This window comes from Grus americana, chromosome 8, assembly GCF_028858705.1.
Source record: "Grus americana isolate bGruAme1 chromosome 8, bGruAme1.mat, whole genome shotgun sequence".
Lineage (NCBI taxonomy): Eukaryota > Metazoa > Chordata > Aves > Gruiformes > Gruidae > Grus > Grus americana.
In genome coordinates, this window is record NC_072859.1 from 4,106,061 (window position 1) to 4,127,199 (window position 21,139).

General features: G+C 46.7%; 1 protein-coding gene across 2 annotated transcripts in view; it reads right to left on the minus strand.

Moving 5' to 3' along the window:
• The window catches only part of C8H1orf21 (chromosome 8 C1orf21 homolog), a 118,467-nt gene extending 103,469 nt beyond the window's left edge, over positions 1-14,998 (minus strand). Inside the window, exon 1 of one of the 2 annotated variants that reach the window (XM_054832963.1) lies at positions 14,683-14,998. The gene's annotated coding sequence lies outside the window, so the exon portion shown is untranslated. Of the gene's footprint in view, positions 1-13,656; positions 13,923-14,682 lie in introns of those variants that run through there. The other variant, XM_054832964.1, reaches the window with a different exon arrangement.
• Positions 14,999-21,139: the final 6,141 nt, after the last annotated feature.

A 21,139-nucleotide genomic window follows, 5' to 3' on the forward strand; every position in this document is an offset into this window, starting at 1 on the left:
GTAATTAAAGTTTTAGTAAATGCAACACAGCAAGTCAACATGGATCGATCATCATGGCACAGGATTGCCTACCAGGCTCTCCTGGCAGTGCAGCATCACTCCCTCCTTCCGCACCCACCCCTGGTTGCGCCTCTCTACCTTGTGAGCATTGGGAAGCCAACCTCCCTGCCCAGGGTCACAACTGTGCTTCGCAGAGCGACACCTCATCTCATCAGGAGTTTCCTTCAACCAACATAACACAATTAGTAACGTGGCGAGGGGAAATTTAAGGAAAGCAAACCAAAATGGGAAATGGCGTTAGTGCTTGCAAGAGGATCCTCCACAATAAAGAAATCATTTTGAGTTACAAGTAAAGTTAAGCAAGGAACAAGGCTTTTAAAGTTTAAACTTTTAGCATTTTATATATTTAGAAACTCTTTAAAATGTTAAACCAATAAAGAAGAGACCCATGACGCAACTTTACGTTGCCTAGGACTTTGCAGATACTACACGCACGCTTCCCCACTCAAAACCAGCACTGAAGCACTTGACAGTCTTGGATACAAGTTCCTACGGCAGCAGGCACAGAGCCTTACCTCCATTACATCTGCTGGCCTGCAAGATAGCTCCTGTTCTTTGGTGTCCTGCCAAATATACTGTCAAATACACTGCGTGCCAACACAAGTGGCAACATGAAACTCCGCGGAAATTCATGCTGGTTTGGGTTTTGCAGGTCTGCTGCGCAACGCAAGACAATAAAGGTGGTGGACATAAACCAGAAACACAAACAAGCCTACAAAGCAGACACGTTAGCAGGACCATTAACCAGTAAAAGCTACCGAAATCATGACAGTCAACGTATTCCCATGGCCAGTGTTTGCAGGGCCAGCCACTGCTCCCTTTCCCAACAGCACGTCGGTGCCACGATGAGCCTATGATTGCTGCCAACAAGCCCCGTCCCAGGTTCAACAAGTGAAGACTCATCCATAAAACTTCATTTCTTACCCTTAGTTCTCCACAGACATACTCTCGATTAGCTACAGTTAAGGTATCACGGTGAAATGGATTTTAATCAAATACAACTTCTTTTTTTCTTGTTGCTGTTGCTTTGCCTTTTGCACACTTGTCTATTTGTCTGCCTTGAAATTTCCAATACCAGAGTACAAATCAGCACTGCTGAGAATCAGGAACTAACACAGGTGATGATTATTTTGCCCTAACACCAGTTATCCAAGTGGTTTGGGGCAGAAAGAGAGAAGGTCTGGGGAACAAACAACGGGTGCAGCCAGAGATTAGAAGAAATACTGCTTCTAAGTGGAATATTAACATTTCCACCTGGAAAAGACAGCAGGAACAATCAGTAAAGTGCATTAAGCAATATCATTGCAGCTCACAACTGGAATATTTATGACCTTTTTGACTGATCTTTAATGTTTCAGAGTTGTAGAAAAACCCTAACTGGAGACCAAACTCTTTCCTTCCTCTTCTCCCTTGCCCATAGTTCGTGATATTGCTCTGCAGGATTCAACTGGCGAATCTCCTGGCTGAATCCACCCCAACTACATCTCACCCATTAACAGAGAAGGGTGCGCAAAGAGCCAGGTGTCTCCCACAAGAACCTGGGGTGTCCCTGGCACGGTGGGGTGACCAGCCCGAGACCCAGCTTCAGGACACAGCACCACCACCCCAGGTTACAGCCCGCTGCCGGAGAGCGGGCTCTACCCTCCTTGTTTTGACAGGCTCGTTTCTTGCCTTGCCACCTCTAAAAGGAAAAGGAGCACGAAGCCCAGCATCCTGCATTGCAGCCCACAGCGAACTGCTCTGGCTCCGAGCCCCTCACTCGGAAAGCGTTTATTCCTAATGCAAACCATATGAAGAACAGGAGGAGGAAGCATTTGATCATTTCTGCCCCCTTGACCACACACCTTGAGACAGTAATGCAAAGCATGCATGTGACCTTACACAATTTCCTTTTCAACAGCAAGCGCCTTCTGGTTTCGTTAGTCAGTGTCTCATTTTCTCCTGCTCACGTTTCCAGCCTCGTGCCCTCAGCTGTTTAGCTCTTCACATTTCATCTCCAGCCCTCTACCTTGCCACCTCCTTGTTTAATACATTTATGAACAGACATACTATTCCTGCTCTCCGTACCATTTCTCTGCTGACTGATACCAGCTCTTGATGGCAATGACCCAGAAACATCAGGTCCAGGCTCTGCTCCTACCCCAAAATGAAAAGATTTAGACAAACCTCACCTGCACAGCAGTGCTGAGAGAGAGCCCATGCTATACCTCCTTTGCTGGGCATCACGGTGGCCAACCATCACTCTGAACTTCTTTTTCAGTATTAATTTTCAGTCCACGCTAAACCCAAGGTGCCCACAGGCTCCAGCCTGTATGAGGTAGGCAGGGGCTGCAGGAAGGGACGGGTGGTGGCGGGGAGTTGAGGCTGGGGGACAACCAAAGGCCAGATGGGCAGGGGAGCTGTACACCTTCTACAGAGTGCAATCACAAAGTCAGAAAGATGTGTTTGCAGCTTGCTTTGTCCTCTCAGAAGTCTGTGATTATGGCTTTAATGATAAAGTTACCAAGAATCCTTCTTCCGCAGCATTTAATGGTATTAAAAAACCCCACTGTGCCTCTAAACATTCAGAAGGTAAATCCTAGACTCACTAAGCTCAACAGCAAAATTCTCCGTGACTTCAGCAGTACCCAGCTTTGGCCCCAGGGTATTGAACGCAAGAGCACACAGGGACTAAACCTAATCTGCACCGATATTTACATCATTTCGCTGTATGTAAACAAATTAACATAGCCACAATATTTGATTGTACTTCTATCTTCCATGACCAATGAGTCAGAATTGCTTGTTTATAGTTATTAGCAATATAAACCTGCAATCAATCAGCACGGTGCTCGCCCTGCAAAAACAGGGAGAAAACAGCTACAAAAGCCATCAGGAAACAGCAACGGACACCCCAGCCCCAGGATTGAACTGGGAGCATTAGTACTTGTTTTAGACAGCAATAGGAAATACTCATCTTTATAACTAGGAACTTAAAACAGTATTTTTTTGGGGGGCGGGGGGGGCAGACCTGTTATGAGAACAGAATGAAGCTACTGAGGTTCAGGTTGATCAAGGGATTTAGAAAAATAATCCAGATTTCACTCTACCAAGAAGAAAAAAAAGAACAAAAAACATTTCAAAGCTGAGAAAAGGGACCTGTTTCTATTTTCCTGATAACAAGGCACAGAACAAGATCAGAGTCCCACCACGCTGCATGCCACAACAATGCCGTCGCAGCTGCAAAGATCGTGAACAAGCAACTCCAGTCGCAGCAGCTCCACAGCCTCTCGGGAAAAAGAGCTGTGGTCTCCCAGCTCCCACGTGGTGCGACATTCACTACGCCATAACATCTTTCTGATATTGCAGCAATATCTGCAAGCATATATATTTTCCCCTCCTTACCACATGCTTTGAAGTTGATTTTCTGGTGCATCCTTGTTCTCCCTTATACTTCTTTCTAATATTCCCTAAAACTTTCCTTGCGGGCACTCGCTTCATCCCAGCCTTTCCAGTATAGATCTGTAACAAAGCAGCAAACGGGATGAAAACCAGGGGCACTGCTAAAGGCAGCTGCACACAGCACCAAGGGTCTACTCCTAAATTTCCAGGTAAGTACAACAAACACAGCGCCTTAGATCACTGCGATTTCCATCAATTTTAAACTTTGTCCTAAAGTACCTCTGGTGACTAACCGAACGATTGAGCCTACCAGCCGTGCTGGCTAATGACCAGGGAGAAAAAATTAACTAGAGACTGGTAATCCAGCTCACAACCCCTAGCACCAAGAGGCATATGTTACCTTAAGGGCGAAAGTCACTCCCATCCTCTGTTTTCCATCTCTTCTTTGACATTCAAATCAAGATACAAAACCAGTCGTGCGGTCTGACGATATGGAAAGATCCCTGCTTCTCCTCCAACACTGGTTTTTTCCCCTCGACGCTGAGACCAGATCAGCATTCCCACAGACAGCACCTCAGCTCAGCTCACACTTCAAAGAGGCTTTACAGATACCGAGCCTAACTCACAGAGTTTGACTTTACAGGTACAGAAGCAGACGACTGTGGAGCTCACACACTACCTTTTGGGTATTTTTTTTTTTTTGTACACCCAACCACTCTCAGCATTTTCAAAGCAATAAAACCATTTCAATACCAAACGCATTCCAGACACATTCATGAGATGCTACAGGAGTGGGCAGCAGGTAAAGAATGGAAGATTGTAGGCAGGGAAGAGAGGAATGGGAAATGGAACGCCTGGAAGAGCACAGAGACTCATTAAGCGAGTCCATCAGCAAACAGGACAGTGCGATTCACCAGGTAACAACCATCAAAGCAACGCCAAGAATCCAGGGCCACCTCCATTCTGACCTGTGGCTTTTATTCCTGAGGATATTCAGTCATAACCAAGATCAAAAGCAGGGCTGATCTCACACGCTCAGAAAATCCACAGCAGATTTTTTGGGGATAGTTTCCTTGGCATAGTTAATTCACCTGGGATCTTCTGTCCCACCTCTGCCTCTCACAAGGACCACATTAAAACTTACCTCCTGCTCGCGAGAGGGACCACGTCTGGGAAGTGCCTGACACTGATTATGGCCAACAACAGCCTGTTATGTGCCTTTTCAAAGCATATGCTGATGCAAAAATGCCCCAGAAAAGAGAGTTGTTTCTTCTGCATTTGGCTTAAGGCAAAAAAAATACAGGAACGCAACAATTATCCTGGTATTTGCCTTCCACTAAAAAGAAAAGGGCTGTGACGGCAAGGAACAGCAAGCGGGTTCCTCACGTGCTTCCCCAGGATAGCAGAAGCTCTTGGGAAAGCGGGGTGGAAGAGATGGGAGGAGGTATTGCCATTAGGATGCTGTTCTCCATCGCAATCCTTTAACGTCGCTAGCATCATTCACAGATCTGAAATCGAGTGCTTTATTTCAAAATCAGGCATTCAGACTGGCGGGTTTTGCACCTTGGGGTATCTTTTGGAAGGCAGGCAGGAGGGGAAAGCCAGCAGCACAACTACTTGCCTTACTCTCATTTATCCTACCAGGAGCAAAGAAATTCCTCGTTTACTGCAGGCCAACATAAACCCCAGAAAAACGAGAGTCCTCGACCCGTCACGCTTAATGAACATTCTTGGTGAACTCCACCTTCTTCTCTGTAGTCTCCTCTGGTCCCACGCCGCTGCCCAACCTGTTCTGCGTACAAAGAAAGGCCAGGGCAGGGCCTGGAAGGGTTTGAACCAATTTTTCACCTGGCAGCAAACAGCACTATGTGCTGATTCTGCCACATTTGCTATTGCTTCAACCTCGGCGCCCTCAGAAGACCAAACCCCCGCAGGCTTTGCGCAGCCAAACTTCCCTGACTCAACAGGAACGCCATCCAAATCTCGACGCTGGCGTGTAGCGCGCGTCTATCCGCAAGAACGGGATCTCTGCTCGCAGCCTCACACGAGCCGCCCGGCTGGGGGAGGAAAGGCTACGTGTTTGTTTACACCCTCCGCGGCTGACGGCTGGGAAGGGAGCTGGGAGGGACCCAGCAGGCGAAGCCGGGGCGCGCATCCGTAACTACCGCTTTCGGAGCGGCTGAATCAGCGCCGGGTGGATGGCTATTTACTGCTGACACAGACCTGCAATAAATCACTACCTTTCTGGAGCAACGAGGAAGTTGCAGGGGTGACTGAGTCATCCTCCATCCTGACGCCATTCCAGGAGCGGAGCCACGTACGTCCCCCTGGCTTTGGGCTGTGCCTGTGGCCCAAAAATAGCTTTGAAGCCAAATCCTGCAGTCATCATTCAAAGCTGAAATGCTTTATTTACACTCAGCAAGAATTCATGTATGTTTTTGACACTGCTAAGAGTAACCAGTGCTTAAATTATTTGCTTAACAAAGGAGTCTATTTAACTACAAGAGTTACACCAAGTATGCGATGTTTTCTGACCCACATAGAAGCTAATAATTTGCATTTTATGGAACTACTTTGCATAGACAACCCATCTTAATGGCCAACAACACGCTGTACAAAAATTAATAATTGAAAAGCAGTCGTCAGCACTGTTATTTGTGTTACAGGTAACTCACGAGCCTCGTTAAATTGTAGTATTAAATTTCTAATGACCTTCTGGAAAGCTGTTCACTTTGAGTCTCTCTTTTCAAGGCACGAGCTCACAGAATGCCGAGCAACTGCGGGGGAAGTACGTGACAGCTACCCGGAGCCTGTGGGAGAGGCCAGGCAAAAACCCCCATCACAAAGATGTCAGCCTGATCCAGTTCGGCTGAAGAAGTGACCTTGACTTCATGAACCCCCCCTTCTCTCCAGCCAGTCACTCGACCGGGCTTCTCCCACAAATTTCTGCCCTAATGGTAAATGAATCCCACTTCATCCAGCCCCCATACATGTAAGAAGCTCCAGTTCTTTTCCTCTCAAATCATTGCCTTTAAAACTATTTCTGTAGCAGCACCCAAGTGTTCGCTGTGGATGAAAAAAGGCTCAGACACTAGCACAGAAGTGTAAAGGCGAACAAAAAATTACATCACGAAGCCTGGGATTTTCATAGTCTTAGGGAAATTAGGTCCCCTGAATCCCACTGCAACTCAGTGAAGAGTCAAGTACATAATTTCCCATTATGCTTGTAAAAATCCCTGAATAAATGTACAACTAAACGTAGCTTCACAAGGCTGAGCATTTGTTATTCTCCTAAACGCTGTTACTAAGCCTGAGGCCTCTTTTTTTTAATTTTTTTTTTTTTTTAGGAAATAGTCTCGCTTGTGCCAAAACGTCAAGGATGCAGAACGCTAGTTATAGGAAAATCCACCTCAGAGTCAGCTCCTGTCGTTGGGGAAGAACAACAAACAAACCCTATATTCTGAGCTGACAATTATCATCATCTGCCCATTAGCGTTGCGTCACTCTTCGCCGGTCCGTCAGGCTGATGGAGTCTGTCTGCTTGTGTTGGGGATGACAGTCACTCCTCGCTGCTGACGTCTTTGCTCAGGGCTGTGCCGCGCTCCCCGGTACACAATCTGCTCCAGAACATGCAGACTGGCTGTTGCCATTTCAAAAGCTTTCCTGGCATATTTCTGCAGACTGAAACAGGAAGATTTTGGGGCAGCCAGGGGCTGATTTATCTCTATACGAACGCCTGCGGGTGTAATTCGCGCAGCTCATCCAAACAAAATATTTTCCCTGCGATAGCAAAGGCAAACTCCCCCAAACCCAATTTGTTCGGTGGTTAATTAGTATCCTCTGCTGCAATGTTTGAGACAAAAGGAAGAAGCGCTCCCCTCCTCCCAGAAGCATCAAGATTTTTTAATCTCAAAGATATACCTTATCTGACATGACCAAAGCAGAACAGATATAGCTTCCTCTTGTTTTTCTTCTTTAAACAGAGGAAAAACAACAGAAATTATCTCAGAAGCTCGTTCACTGGGAGGCTGTGATTTTCATTTCAGTACTACTGGCCAGGCACTTTTTAATAATAGGCTCCCACACCTGAAATCTAGGTAGTAATTTAAAAGTATAAATCATAAGAAAAAACAACTGTGTCCATGAGAACTTTGAGCGGTAAAAATAAGAGAAAATACAAAACCCTGGTTGCCTTTTCTTTCACTCGCTAATAAAACAAGTCCCTAAAGTACTCATACGAGTTTCTCCTCTATGCATTTCTGCGGTGGATGAAGGGGAGAGCGGCCAGGTTTGTTCCCCTGGATTCAGTCCAGCTTATTCAGCCGCTTCGGTGCTGCTGCTTCAGATTCCTGCAAAAATAAGGGCTGAGAAGAGAAAGCTGAGCCTCTGGGCACCCACCAGACCACAGCTACTGTGCGTACGTAACAAGCTCAACTGCACTGGAAGAAAAGGAACAGTACCCTGTCCTTCAGCATCACATGGCTGACCAGCATCCGCAGCCCAAACCGCAGCTTTAAACATCCCACTTCAGAGAACACCCTCCTGCTGAAGGCGGCTTCCTAGTGACGGAGTGCTCTGTAAATCCATCTGCAACAAAAGACCAAACTCCTGCACGCTTTGTCGGTACGTTTATTGCACATCGGCCGCGTTCCCTTTAAGATGCAGCTGAGATGAGCAGGCCTATAGACAAAATTAAGCAGCAGGATCCAAACTGGGTACTGCCAGAAGAGAGAAACATCTTAGTCATCCCTCAAAGTTAAAGCTGAAATGGGCTTACGGCCCGTTACTAGCCCTTAAAAAAAACAGCGTTTGTTTTACCGGCTGATTCTTTCCTCAGACTACTTTCTAGTGGAGACGTGCAAATATCCCGCATTCAAAACTTCACTGAATAGCAATTTAAAATTAATTCCCCAATTAGAAAGGCAAATTTCAATAAGCCAGTTTCCCTAGGAATGGCACACCAATATCAGCACGTCCTCTAGAAACCTGCAAAGTTCACAGAAAATGCCTCTGCCACCGTAAGGAAGGGGAGGAATTTGTTTCAGCAGGAAGATGCAGAGGAAGGAACAAATCTCCCTGCCCAATATCCTGAATTGCAGAGGCTCCACAAATCTAATTAGCCACGAGTCTAAAACGCAGAGGTCTGTCTGTCAAACATGCATAACCACATTAAAGTTGTTTTGCTTTTATTAATAAAAACTTGGGATGGGATGAGATAAAAATCCTAAGGAGAAAAGTCTAAAAGGTGCATGCCTCCCTCTCACCGAACAGAGAGCTGTCTTTGTGCGGATAAACTCCTCTATTGGGCAACTTGGGTAAACTTCTCCTTGTTTATTATAAAAGCACAAGTTCACCAAGGTCCTTTTATGTCCCGATGTATGAAATGATTCCAGCTATGTATCATTTCCCTGAGTCAAAGGGGTAGGCTACGGTATTTATAGGTACATTCAGGGCTAGAATTTTGGTTAGCAACAACATCACTATGGCCTCAACGCCCAACACACCCTCTTGGGTAAATGCCCACCTGTAGATATAGATCCCAGAAAATTTTTTCCTATTAAATACGTATTTCAAGTGAACTTGCTTTTTATCTTTTTCCAAATTTGATGGAGAAAGTCTGTTGCTTTCTGTTAGAGATACAGAAGGAAAACAAAGTGAGGCCACTTCCATAGTAAGAGGAAAGACCCTGATGTGATCCTGATGCTTTCAGACTTGTTCACTGGGTTTGGGGGGGTTTTTTGTTTTGTTTTTGGGTTTTGTTTTTTTTTTTTTAACTAGCAATAGCACTCCACACTCAAAAATGGGGCCTCAGTTTTACTAAGCACACGCCACACACTAAGAGATGAATCTCTGCAAATAACTCAAAACACAGATAGTGTTCCACAAAAGAGAAAGAATGGGTTTCCCCGATTCGGATAATAAATTAAGAGCTCAAAATGGTTTACAAATCTATTTCTCCAAACCTCTAATCCAGAGCCCTGTCTAAAGGCTGTTCAGGACTGGACCAGTTAAATCACTCTAGAATCACCTTCCTTTGAAGCAAGCGACAGCAGACATGCTGGATTAATTCTCTGTTGCAGAGATCTTATCCATATGCATGTACTGTTGTTGTGTATAGCACCATTATGTAAGTGTCTCTATTTTTAAAACAAACAGAAAATGTTTGTCTGGTCACTCTCTACTATTATCCCACCCGTAAACCAGTAAGCTGAAATTCCACCCACTTTAATCATAAGTTTTACAGGCTTAAGGGTGGAATAACAGTAGAAATGACAAGATGAAGATTTTCTGTCTCCTTTAAAACCATGAAAATTTTACCCATTTTTATCAATAGGATTTCAGAAGCTGCCACAATAATAAATAAATTACCAACCTTTGGAGGGCTCCTTTTCATACATGGAACATAACTGCCATTACCACCAGTACCAAAGTCTAGTACAAACAACTCTGTGACCCAGATGGCCCCTGTAACCCAGACAAACTCAGACACCAGTACAAAAGCAAATGCTGTATATCAATTCACAGTCACAAGATCTTGCTTCCCCGCCACACAAAGGAAAAGTGGAATTTAAAACACAACTTTTTAACGCCCACCTATTCCTGAAAGGGTCCAGGATGGCGTGTTGAAAGCTAACCTAAAGACAAATTCAGGGACCGAGTCACTGTTTTTACTGCATGATGCTGCACTTATTTGAATCTGTATTTCTCAACTTTAAGTTCTTTAAAACATTCTTTTAATTCTGTTCCCCGCATCCTTCCGCATCCCCTAAAACGCTGCACCAGATACCTTGCAAAGATTTACTTTGGCAAGAACTTCAAACAACACTGCTGAAGTCACTCCTTGGCATACAGCAACTCTTTTGCAGTCCGAGTCATTCTGAATCAAGACTTACTGCAATCCGTGTACAGGACGGATAGCTGCAGAGATCGCATCACTTCTTGTATTTGAAGATTTTTTTGCATGCAGTCACCTAAATACGACAGATGTAACGGTACGTATCTATGAAATGTGACTGTAAATGGGGCTGGGAGCGTACCTTACTGCAAACATATAGCAGTTATCTTTATATACATCCTAAGACCTGTTAACATCCCCATACATAGTACTTTTCTGTGCAAACATCTAGAAAGGAAGATATTCTTCCAGAATTCAGATAAAATCACAGGGCAGGCACTTCAAATGACAAGTCGTAAAACAAAATGAAATCCTTTCAGAGTGCACAATTACCAGAAGTTCACTAACACAGCATGTTGTGAATGCTAATGCCATCAAGTTTTTCAAACTGAATTAGACATTTTTCAGAGAAGTCAACCCATCAGCAGCTATTAAACACAACAGCCTCAGTGGAACTGCCAGCCCAAAGATTGCCTAGAGCGATGACTGCTGGAAGGGCTTACCAGGAGGAGAACTCTGTAGTTACAGTTTCCCTATGCACCTGTAAGTGGCTTCATCAGAAAAGATACCGAGCTAGACAGATCTCTAGGCTGACCAAGAATAACTGCTCTGATTCAGTCCACAAAACTGAAGACAACAAGATACCACCCTGTTAATAAATCGGAGCTGAGGCAGACTAGTCACCAGTAAAAGAAATAATCTCAAAATTACTGTGTATCACATTCCACACCACCTCCTCTCTGAACATCCTACAATAAAACGGCCTGAACACATTACCTATTCCCAAAAGTACCTCTTTAGATCCCAGTATACTCAAAATGTGCTTCTGCATATTTGGTCACAAATATGTTACACAGCACAGAGATAGGCCAGTAGCATAATGATATATATTTGCAAGCGCCCGTGAAATCCCTTTGCAATTAGATGCCTGCTTATATAGAATTAACCACAGGCAGCAAGGAAATAAGTAACAATAATATTAAAAAAACCCTTTCCAGAGTATTTTTTGCATGTGTATCCAATACGTAGTGTTGTTCCATCACCTTCTGCTGACGGACGGAAGAGCAGCATCCTCGAGGGCACCTTACCTTTCCCCGAACGAGAGGCAGGATGGAAGGGCTCAGGCTCCACGCCAACACGAAGGCCTCCAGAAAACTGACTGCCAGGAGTGAGTTATTCCTCCTTTCCCCCAAACGCTTGACGCCATTGCACGCTGTAATAACAGCGGGCGTATTTCACACTACCATATTTTTAGAGCGAGGTCCACCTGTCCAGCACCAGGGCCCACACAAGATCACCATGCTGCAACCGCAGACGGGGGTCCGAGCGATGGACCGCACGCACAGATGCGGCGAGGTCCCTGCCATAACACCGATAAACACCTCCCTCTCCTCCAGCTACTTCTCCTACATCTCAGGCTTCCACCTCCCCCTTTCTTATCTGCTCTCGTCTCTCCCGGCAGAGTCTCACCTGCGATACACCAGCGATGCCCAGGCTGACTACTCCTGCGCCGACCTTCGCCGTGCAGCACGCACGTCATCGCCTCCTCTCTGAGCAGATTCAGGGAGACAAGCCCTAAAAATCTCTCCTGCAGCAAAGCTGCTTCCACGACAACAAGAAGAAATAGTCAACTGATAATGGACTGGTTAAGGGGCTGCCAGCTTCAGCGAACGTGTCTGGAATTATTTTTTTTAAATTTATTTTATTTAAAAAGCTTCCAATTGGACGTTGGTCATCTTCCTAGACACAACTCCCGCGCTGCAATTAGCACAGAGCCTGGACGGCACCCCGGGCGCGATCGGGCTGTGCACAAAGCCGTTTGCCGAGGCCTTTGCTTGTCAATTAAATGAAGCTGAAAGTAAGTTTGCCCATGCGTGCGGGCAGCACCTAAGGCACCGCAGAAGCTCTTGGAGTACAGACAATCAATAGTAAGTGCATCATAATCCCAAGAAGTTTACCAAAAATTTATTTACTACGTTACCGCGTCTGCTCATTGTGTTTTGGTCCAATATTTGCAATGTGTTAACTGCAGCACTTCTCTCCGATGTAAACAGTCGCCCTAATCCACATTGTTACATATATCATTTGTTTACCCAAAGCTGAATGATCATTTCAACCTTTGTTAATCTGATTGCGTAACGAAGTACAGCAGCCTTAAATAACCAAGCTGCTCTCTCCAGCACAGATTAGTTGAAACGACTCATTTCAGCACCCCGCTTCTTTTGAAAAACAAAGTGAAACAGATAATGGAGAAAGAAGAAAATAAAAGCACCTGGCCACTGCTTTCACAGCCGACTACCGTCCAAGACATATTGCAGCGTGCAGATGCGGCGTAATAACTTCACACCTGGTGCGGGCTGAGAGCACAAGGGAAAGCGAAATGCTTTCAACCGCTGAACAACATTGCGCAATTAAAGCGCATTCTGCTAGATCTTATTCACAGCTCCAGCGCAGGCTATTAAGCAAACTATATGGTGTGGATTTTCAAAACAAGTAATTGCACGTATATAAACAAAGGCCATAATTTACATGGCAGAGCCTATAAAAGCTTATCTACCACATGACGTCACACCCATAAATTACAACTTAAAGCACTAGTGCCAAACTGCTCCTGCCCTCCCGCCCCAAAATGAACATGATTAATATCAAACGCTGCTCATCCATGCCTGTGCCTCTTGGAAATAAACACACATGAAGAACCTCCCGAGACAGAGTAGTATTTAAAGACTCTTCAGACAATGAGAAGATTTATAATTATTATTACATCATTGCAAAGTCTTAAACAAATCAAGCTGCCTCATTATGCAACATTTAAGGTAATAGAAGGTTAAATCACATCAAGCAGTATCGGTGCACTCCACTGGTACCAAAGGGCAAATCCCTCCAGCCCCCATACGCGAGAGATCTTCAGAAACATGTATCCTTACGGCCATTATCAAACAGCACACTAGAACGGCAAAACTAAAACACACGGATTTCTGTGACCAGACTCAGGAGCACAATTTTTCCATTGAAATCCAACCAACCAGGGCACGGAGAAGGCAGGCCAACGGGAAATTGAGTAGGATGAGGAACACTTTTCGGCATGTCTCGGTTCACCAGTCCCTGATCAGCTCATGAGAAATCAAGCAGCAGTATTGGGGGCTAATACGAAAATGCCTATGGATCACAGCCAGCTTTCTACAGCACGCAACAAAATTCATTCTCTTGACTGGCACCCATGGCGGCAGCCTCATCGCAGAAGTTACAGACAAGACAGGCATCAGCAAACGACTCTCTAACCAACGCATTATCTCAATACCTTTGTAAGGGAAAGGTACCTGCTCCTCCGAGTCCGTAGTACCCACAAATCTCTAACGATTATCCCAGTGCCCCTGTGATCTGCCGGCTCCGGGGGACAACCTACACAGCGGGCCCTGCACCAGGAAAGAAAGAGGCTCCACCGAGTCTGTCCATGCCAGCTGGGTCTGTGCCGTCTCCATCACGCTCAGCCAGCACCGAATTCACCATTTCTGCGTGTTATTACGAATCTGACATCACATCAGTGCAAGCACAGTCTGACATCTACAGTTAACTCGGTGATGGTGTAAGTGCCGCCTGACTTACAGGCATTTGGTGTTGCAATACGCTTGCTGCTGAACCCTTGAAAGAGAAGATATATATATATATACACACATATCAAATCTGCCACAGAAAGCTTCGCGGTGACTCGTTTCTTCTCCATGAGGCCAGCAGACCTGCAGCGAGCTACGTCCCTCCTGCGAGCGGAGGGAAATGCAGCAAGAGACACCCCCCCCCCTCTTTACTCCACTTTTAAGCCGCCGCAACGCCAGCCCCCCCAAAGCCAACAGATGCCGTTCAAGCCCCGGGTTGCCGGCCCGGATGGGAAAACCTTGCCCGCCCTGCAGCCATTTCGCCTCCAACCCGACACCACCACCACCACCACCCCCCTCAGCCCCCCAGCCCCGGGGTCTGGCAGCACTTGGTGAACTGCGGAGGAAGGCGCCCGCTCCCGTACAAAGCCCGGCGGGGTCATGAATAAAACATCGCCCAGCAGAGGCGGGAGGGGGGGGTCTGGATACGGAGAAATAAGGGAATAAAAAGGCTGCGCAGCGGCCGGAGGACGCGGCGGCGGTGGGCACGGCCCCACGGAAAGGGGGGAAGGGGGGGGGCCCGGACCCCGACCCCGGCCCTGAGTGGGGGCGCCGCCCGGCCCCAGCCCGCCCGCCGCCGCCCCACGCCCGGGCCTCCGCGGGGGAAGCGGCGTCCCCCGGGCCCCCCGCCCGCGGCTGCCTTCCCCCCCACACCCCGCCGCCCGCCCCCGCCGGCACCCGGGGGCCGCTCACCTCAGCAGCCGCCGCCTCGGAGCGGCACCCCCGCCGCGGAGAGCCGCCGGCAGGCGCCGGGCGCGGCTCGGGCCCGGGCTGGAGAGGACGGGAAAGCGCGGGGGACCAGGCGGCTCCAACTAACTGTGCGAGCACGGCAGCGGCGGCGGCGGCAGCAGCAGCAGCAACGGCGGCGGCAGCCGGGCGCGGAGCGGCCTCTCTGGGGAGTCGGGGCGGGCCGAGGCGGGGAAGGGGCGGTGCGGAGCGGGGGGCGCGCCCGGCCGTCACGGCGGGGAGAGGCCGCGGAGGAGGAGCCCCCGCGCACCGCCCGCCCTTCCCGCCGCCGGCCCGCCTGGGGGTTGCGGGGGCCGCGGGGCCACTCCCTCCCTCGCTGCTCCCGGCTGAGGGACCGGGCGGCGACCAACGGCCGCCCTGGGCGGGGGGGCCGGGGCCTGCGCGGTGACGGCGTCCCCTGCCCGCCGCGGGCCCCGCTCCGACCCTTCCCGCCGGGCTGCGAGGAGCCGCCGCGGCGTTACCCCCTCAGGCGGCGGCCAGTGCTGGGGTCGCCTTCCCGGCCACCGCCTCACGCCAGCCCGCCTGCGCTCCCCGGCTGGAGGGGCCGAGCGACCCGGTGTCACCCTGGGCCGCGGGGGTTTTTGACGGGGCAGGTGTGAAATGGGTTAGGATAGTGAGGAAGATGTTTAAAGATAACAGCGTGTCCTTGGGTCTCATGACTGCCCATGAAACAGTTGTAAATTAATATTAAAAATGTCCCCTTCGGAATGCTTCGTTTCAAACACAACCAAGGGGAAGGATAACACTGTGTCATTTTTATAATCCTCAAAAAAAATTGCCCACTAGCCAATTTGTCCTTTTCCATTGACTGTCAGCAGCAAAGTCGCGGTGATGATCGGCGCTTTTTAATTACTTCACCAAAAGCTTGTTTGCGCATGGGGGTGGAATGCGCGGAGGGACAGGACTTTGTTGGGTCAAGCTGCCATTAATACGCTGCCTGGTTTTAAGTGCAGTGTTTGCGTGAGCGGTTCGGTACCCTGAAAGGGCGACGGTGAGCACAAGGACGTTTCCGTTCCTACTCCTAAAAAGTCTGTACCCACCTCAGTGGGTGGACTGTCCTCTCCGGAGGGAGAAGGAAGAAGGCTCGGCACCCACCAGAGAGCATCTCAAGCACCCGTGGTCCACAGCATCTCAGGGCAGGAGTCTGAGAACATCAGGAAAGGTCAGAGATGCGAAACTAGAGACCCCTGTGCCTTTGGTGTCCTTCTCCCACTCAGCAGTGGGACAGCAGAGGGGTTCTCCACCCTGTCACGGAAGTTTTTTCCCCAAAAGGCAATGCGTATCAGCTTTATTGCAGCATGCTCCCAAATTTTCACAGGCCAAAACTATGGTTTTGTGTTCACAGAGGCATAGTTTTTCACGAAAATGACTGTTGACCGGGGAAGAAAAAAATGGAGGTTGAGGTGAAGCTTCTTTGAAGATCCGGTTATGAAAGCTTTCTCAGGTTGTTTCTGCCAGGAAGTGCTACTGTGTGAACTAGAAAGACTCCAGCGAGCCTACATTCTTTTCATCACTTACAGTTTTAGTATCTTTCAATAATCCAGGCAGATATGTGTTCATCTGATGACATTTTTCCTTCACCATTATGAATATGTTAAAATAAATAACAGTTTGTTTGCCAAATCCTTGGCAAGATCCCATTTGCAGTCATTTCTACCTTCGTCTTTCTAGCAATCCAATTAATTTTCTCTGCATTGGAAATCACTGCCAGAAAGGTGGACATAAACAACATCAAGAGACTCCAAAAGAGGGAATATTTTCAACTCTAGGTTGACAACTTTGTTTTTCACCCTTTTCACTGCGGAGAGCCTGATACTATTTCCAAAGATGTGTGGAGCTTTTACGGTGAAAAAATATGATTGCTATGCCACTATAAACTATGCTTCCAATAGAAACAACCATATAAGAACAGCACAAAGCAAACATATTTTGTTTAGCCTCCACAAGCAAACCTCTCTGACGTTCTCCTTGTGATGTGTGCCGCTAGTTAACATTCATAATATACTTATTTACATATAAATCCATTTCCTTATGCACAAATTGATTGATCAAATCTTTGTCTTCTCTCAAATAGTCAGTGATACATCTAAAAGTGGAAAACAGTTATTTCCCTGATTTCTCATGTTTGTTTTACTTATTTTCAAGAAGAGACATTGCATACTAGAGAGTTGTTTTTAGAACCAAGACAATGATAAACAGCGTAAACGATTTCTGATATCCAGAACGTATTTGGTACCAAGCACAGCCCACGTCAGCTGAGCCTGGTGCTCTGTCCCTGCCTAGGGCTGCCTGAACCGGGTATTAGCTCATTACCCCAACAACAAATTATGGGTTTAATATCAAAACCAAGGGCTGGGGGTTATTCCTGCAAGATGACGACAACTTTCATCCTGACTTCTTTGTGCAGAAAAGAAATCAGCTTTCCCAATTCAGTTCTCCTGCTGCCGTGGGAATGAATTGACTTGGATCCGGGGGAGCCACGGACTAAAGAGCAGCCAGAAACACCTATTTGTAAAGACAAAATTATTATTATTATAAGGAAAAGAAAAACCACACAAGCTCCCCAAAACTCTCGGAAAGGAGAAGGATGAGGATAAAAATGAGAATCGAGAGAGTCAGTGGCTCCAGAGATTGCACCTGGTTGTCTTCTTTTGAAAGAACCTCCACCTCTGGGCCAGATTCTGCCACGCTAAATTTTAGGACCCTTTTTTCAAGGCCATAGCTTGTGTGCCACTGAAACCCGTAGGCTTATCGTCAGGGACCCCTCCCCAAGCAGGGCTACCTCTGGCGTCAGTGACCCCGACACAGCAATACACTAGATACGCGCAATTAATTCCCAACGATGGCAGCAGGCTTTAAAGCTGGGGAGCTTTAAAGAGTCTGAAATTTTGCACGACGAGAGGTTATTTTGTTGGCTTGACCTACACGTTGTTTCTATTCTGATGAATCTTAGAGTATGATTTTTACTCAGGCTGATGTATATTATTTCCGATGCGGATGCGGTCGTGGTGGGAACATGGGCTTGTTTTCCCATGCTCGTGCTCGCGTTATACTGTCATAGCGCGCTCACGTGCACAGAAGAGCATTTTCGGTACAATAACACTAACTACACAGGGAGAGTTAAAAGTGTTACAGCTGCTCTATGCGGAGAACAAGCCTTGAAGATGCGAAACGTAAAAGGGAGCGCTGGAAACGGCAAGCCTCTCAAGAGAGCAGTTAAGACGGGGGTGTAGAAATATTAATTTGGCCTGTTTAGGCAAAAAAAAAAAAAACTTATGTGGCTTTCATCAGACTACTGCAATGAAATCAGTGTGTGTGCGCGCACCACACATTGCTTAAGTTCTATCAATACAGCGATGCTTGTAGGGACCTTTTTGCCTTTTTTTCTCCTAAAAATGGGAATACAGTTCACTCGTCTGTGCCAAAGGTGTACATGTTGTACCCATGTCCTAACTGTTGCTGCTAAAAAATAAGCGCTTATTTTAATCAGGTAGTTAGCAGCACAACTGTCCGTGTTCCAAGCCTAAAAATGGTTGCAAATGCGTAAGTTATCCTATTTTATTTTCTGAAAGGTACTGGTGATTTCCTGATACTTTAATGAAGCTCTACATTTCAGAAATGGGAGAAATTAGAGAAGTCGTGGCTTGGTTTACAGATAAGTAGGTGAAACTGCTGCACATTTTTCCCAATTAACATGAGTTCAGAAGAAAAACTAAAATGCTGCGCAAACTGCTGCCAGGAACAGTTTAAAGCTTCAGATTTGGTGGTATCGTCTAGACCCTGCCTGGGAGATGCTAACCTAAACTCACCAACGACAAATTCATTTTCCCTTTAGGAATAGTTCCAAAACGTCGGAATATTTCCTAAACCTGCTGATATTCAGAGGTCTTTGTAAGCGTAATCTCTGGGACTGGAAAATACAGGCGCTGTGAAAGGGCTCTGAGAGCCGGGGTGATGAAGCCATTCCTCCATCCCCAAGGACGGGAGGAGAACCGGTGTCAGGCTCGCACGGAGGAGATAGCTGGTGCTGCTGGATAAAGAAGAGAGGGCCTAGAAAGGCGCACGCTCTGTAGATTGAGTTTCCTCCCGTGGATTTTCCGTGTCCTGTAAAATTTGAAGATGTCACGTACCAAAAATTTTTACAAGATGGCAAACTTGCTGAGGGGGGTTCGATGCTGTAAATCAACGAGCTGCTCTTTGAGCTGTTCTGCTGCTTGACAAGCGATGCAGGAACAGACGTGTGAACTTCCCGGCTTCTTTTTTAATGGTGCGTTAACATCAAAGTCTAGCTTTACATATTTAAATGATTACAAATTAGCGAATGTTTGTTTTGCACAGTCTGGCCCTGCTCGTTGCATTCACTATCGTTATTAAAATGGAAATGGCGTTAATCTGCAATAAAGAAAAAAAATGGATCGCAAAGTCTTGGCGTATTGGGGAATGCGTTTTAACCATAAATAATTGTCTTAGAATAAATAATGCCCTTGGAAACATGAACTGCTCTCATTCACCTCACTGAGCAGCACACCTGCTCAGAGAGCAAAAAGGAGTCTGGAGTATTTAAAAAGAGTCAAAGATTCATCTGCATTACTTATAGCTGCAGAATTCTTCTGAATTTTCTTTTTCACATTTTTTTCGTCACAGAACATGGCCTACATGAAAAACCTGGGACAGAAAGCAAGCCCAGCCATAGGAGAAACCTATAGATACCCCTGGGAATTTTCAGACCGTCTTTACTGTTCTGTATGCGGTGTTTGTTTATTTACTCTCCAGATTCAATTATTCTCTTTATACCTGGGCTTAAAATTAGGCAAGATGAGACCAAATAGGTAGATAAGCCCTCAGATAAGCCAGGCACATTTTGGATGCTGTGTGAACGAGAATAAAGATGCATGCGAGAGCATTCGGTTCTGAGGTCCTAGTTCCAGATGAATGACTGAGCAAAGCTGTCTGTTAATCTCAGGCAAAGGCAGAGAGAGGAAAGGATAAGCAGGAACTTTAGGTTGCGGTTGTTCAACAATTTGGGGCAGCACAGATACCGCTGAAGTTAATACATTGAGTTCCTTAGCCTAACACAGGTTTTGCGCTGGGACTGGAGTTGTAGGCCGCGTGGCTATGCTGTGATAAGATAAACCAACCGAGATCGACTTGCTTTGCGTTCCTGGAGGCACAGTTTGTCAGAACCCCCCCGCCATTTGCTATAGGCCTCCTCTAACAAGGGGATATCCGATCTGAAAACCCAGGAAATTAGTGACAGCCAAGCACTGGATGCTCTGGTCCTGCTTGGGTCACACACAGAGACCCCCTCGTACACCGATACATCGGGGTCTGCGCCACCAGCTCACACCAGCTCCTGACAGCTACAGACCACGGGCGTTCGGACGTGGTGTTGTGAAGAGTGCCTCAACGGAGGCTGCCAAGACCTTGGCTTGAATGGGAAGGGGTTTGGGGAAGCCATCCTTCGTACAGGGTACTTCAGGCTGAGTTTTGCTGTCTGGGTGTTTGGGAAAGGGTTGGGTTGGTGTGATGGGAGATACGGGTTGGTGTGTAACGGTTCCTTGGCAGGACAGCCGTGATACAATAATAGCAGTTTACTTGTCATGATAAGATCTTAACTGCCAATGTTGAATATTGAGACTACTACATTACGAGATAAGCATTGTTAAATTTTAAGTAAATCAGTCTTTCAGGGGGCCATAAAAATACTGTTTGCAGGAAGATAAAGCAAAAAGTGGTGGCTATAACAATAATGAAGAATTAGGGGATTTTTCATGTATTTTAACGTACCAGAAAAAAAAAAAGCATTCCAAGTTCATAACCAGTTGAAGGATTACTTTGAACAGTAAAAGCTGGAATGGGTGAAGTCATCATCTGTGTTCTACCCAAGCCATTTAGCAGCGATGCAGCAAGGGACTTTGCACCACAGGGAAAGTTAAACCCGAACACAACTTTTGTTAGACCAAGGTCTCAGGTCTCGACATCTCAGACGGGCAAACAGTGGTCCAGTAAGTAGCCTAAAGCACGGAGTGGGCCTGAGAAGCCGAGCTACAAGCCATTGCTAGCACAGCTTCCTTCTTTTCATGCGCTGAAAGTGGGCATTAAAAAGAAATATATAAATGGATTTTTCTGCGTCACTTTTCATACCAGAAAGGAGAATACACTGACTTGAGAATACTGCTGCCCGTATGGGATAGAAGGTCTATTTCATTGTGCAACATTGCGTGTTATTCCCTTTTAATTTCCAAGCTGAGGAAATAAAGAAAAAATATTCTTTGTCATTATGCTGCTATTATGGCAGAGAATTTAATTGCATTCAAATCAAGGCAAAGTTATGATTCCCTTAGAAATTGTAACGTGGTCCAAAACACCGAGCTCTTTCGGAGCGATTGTTGCTACGCACCTT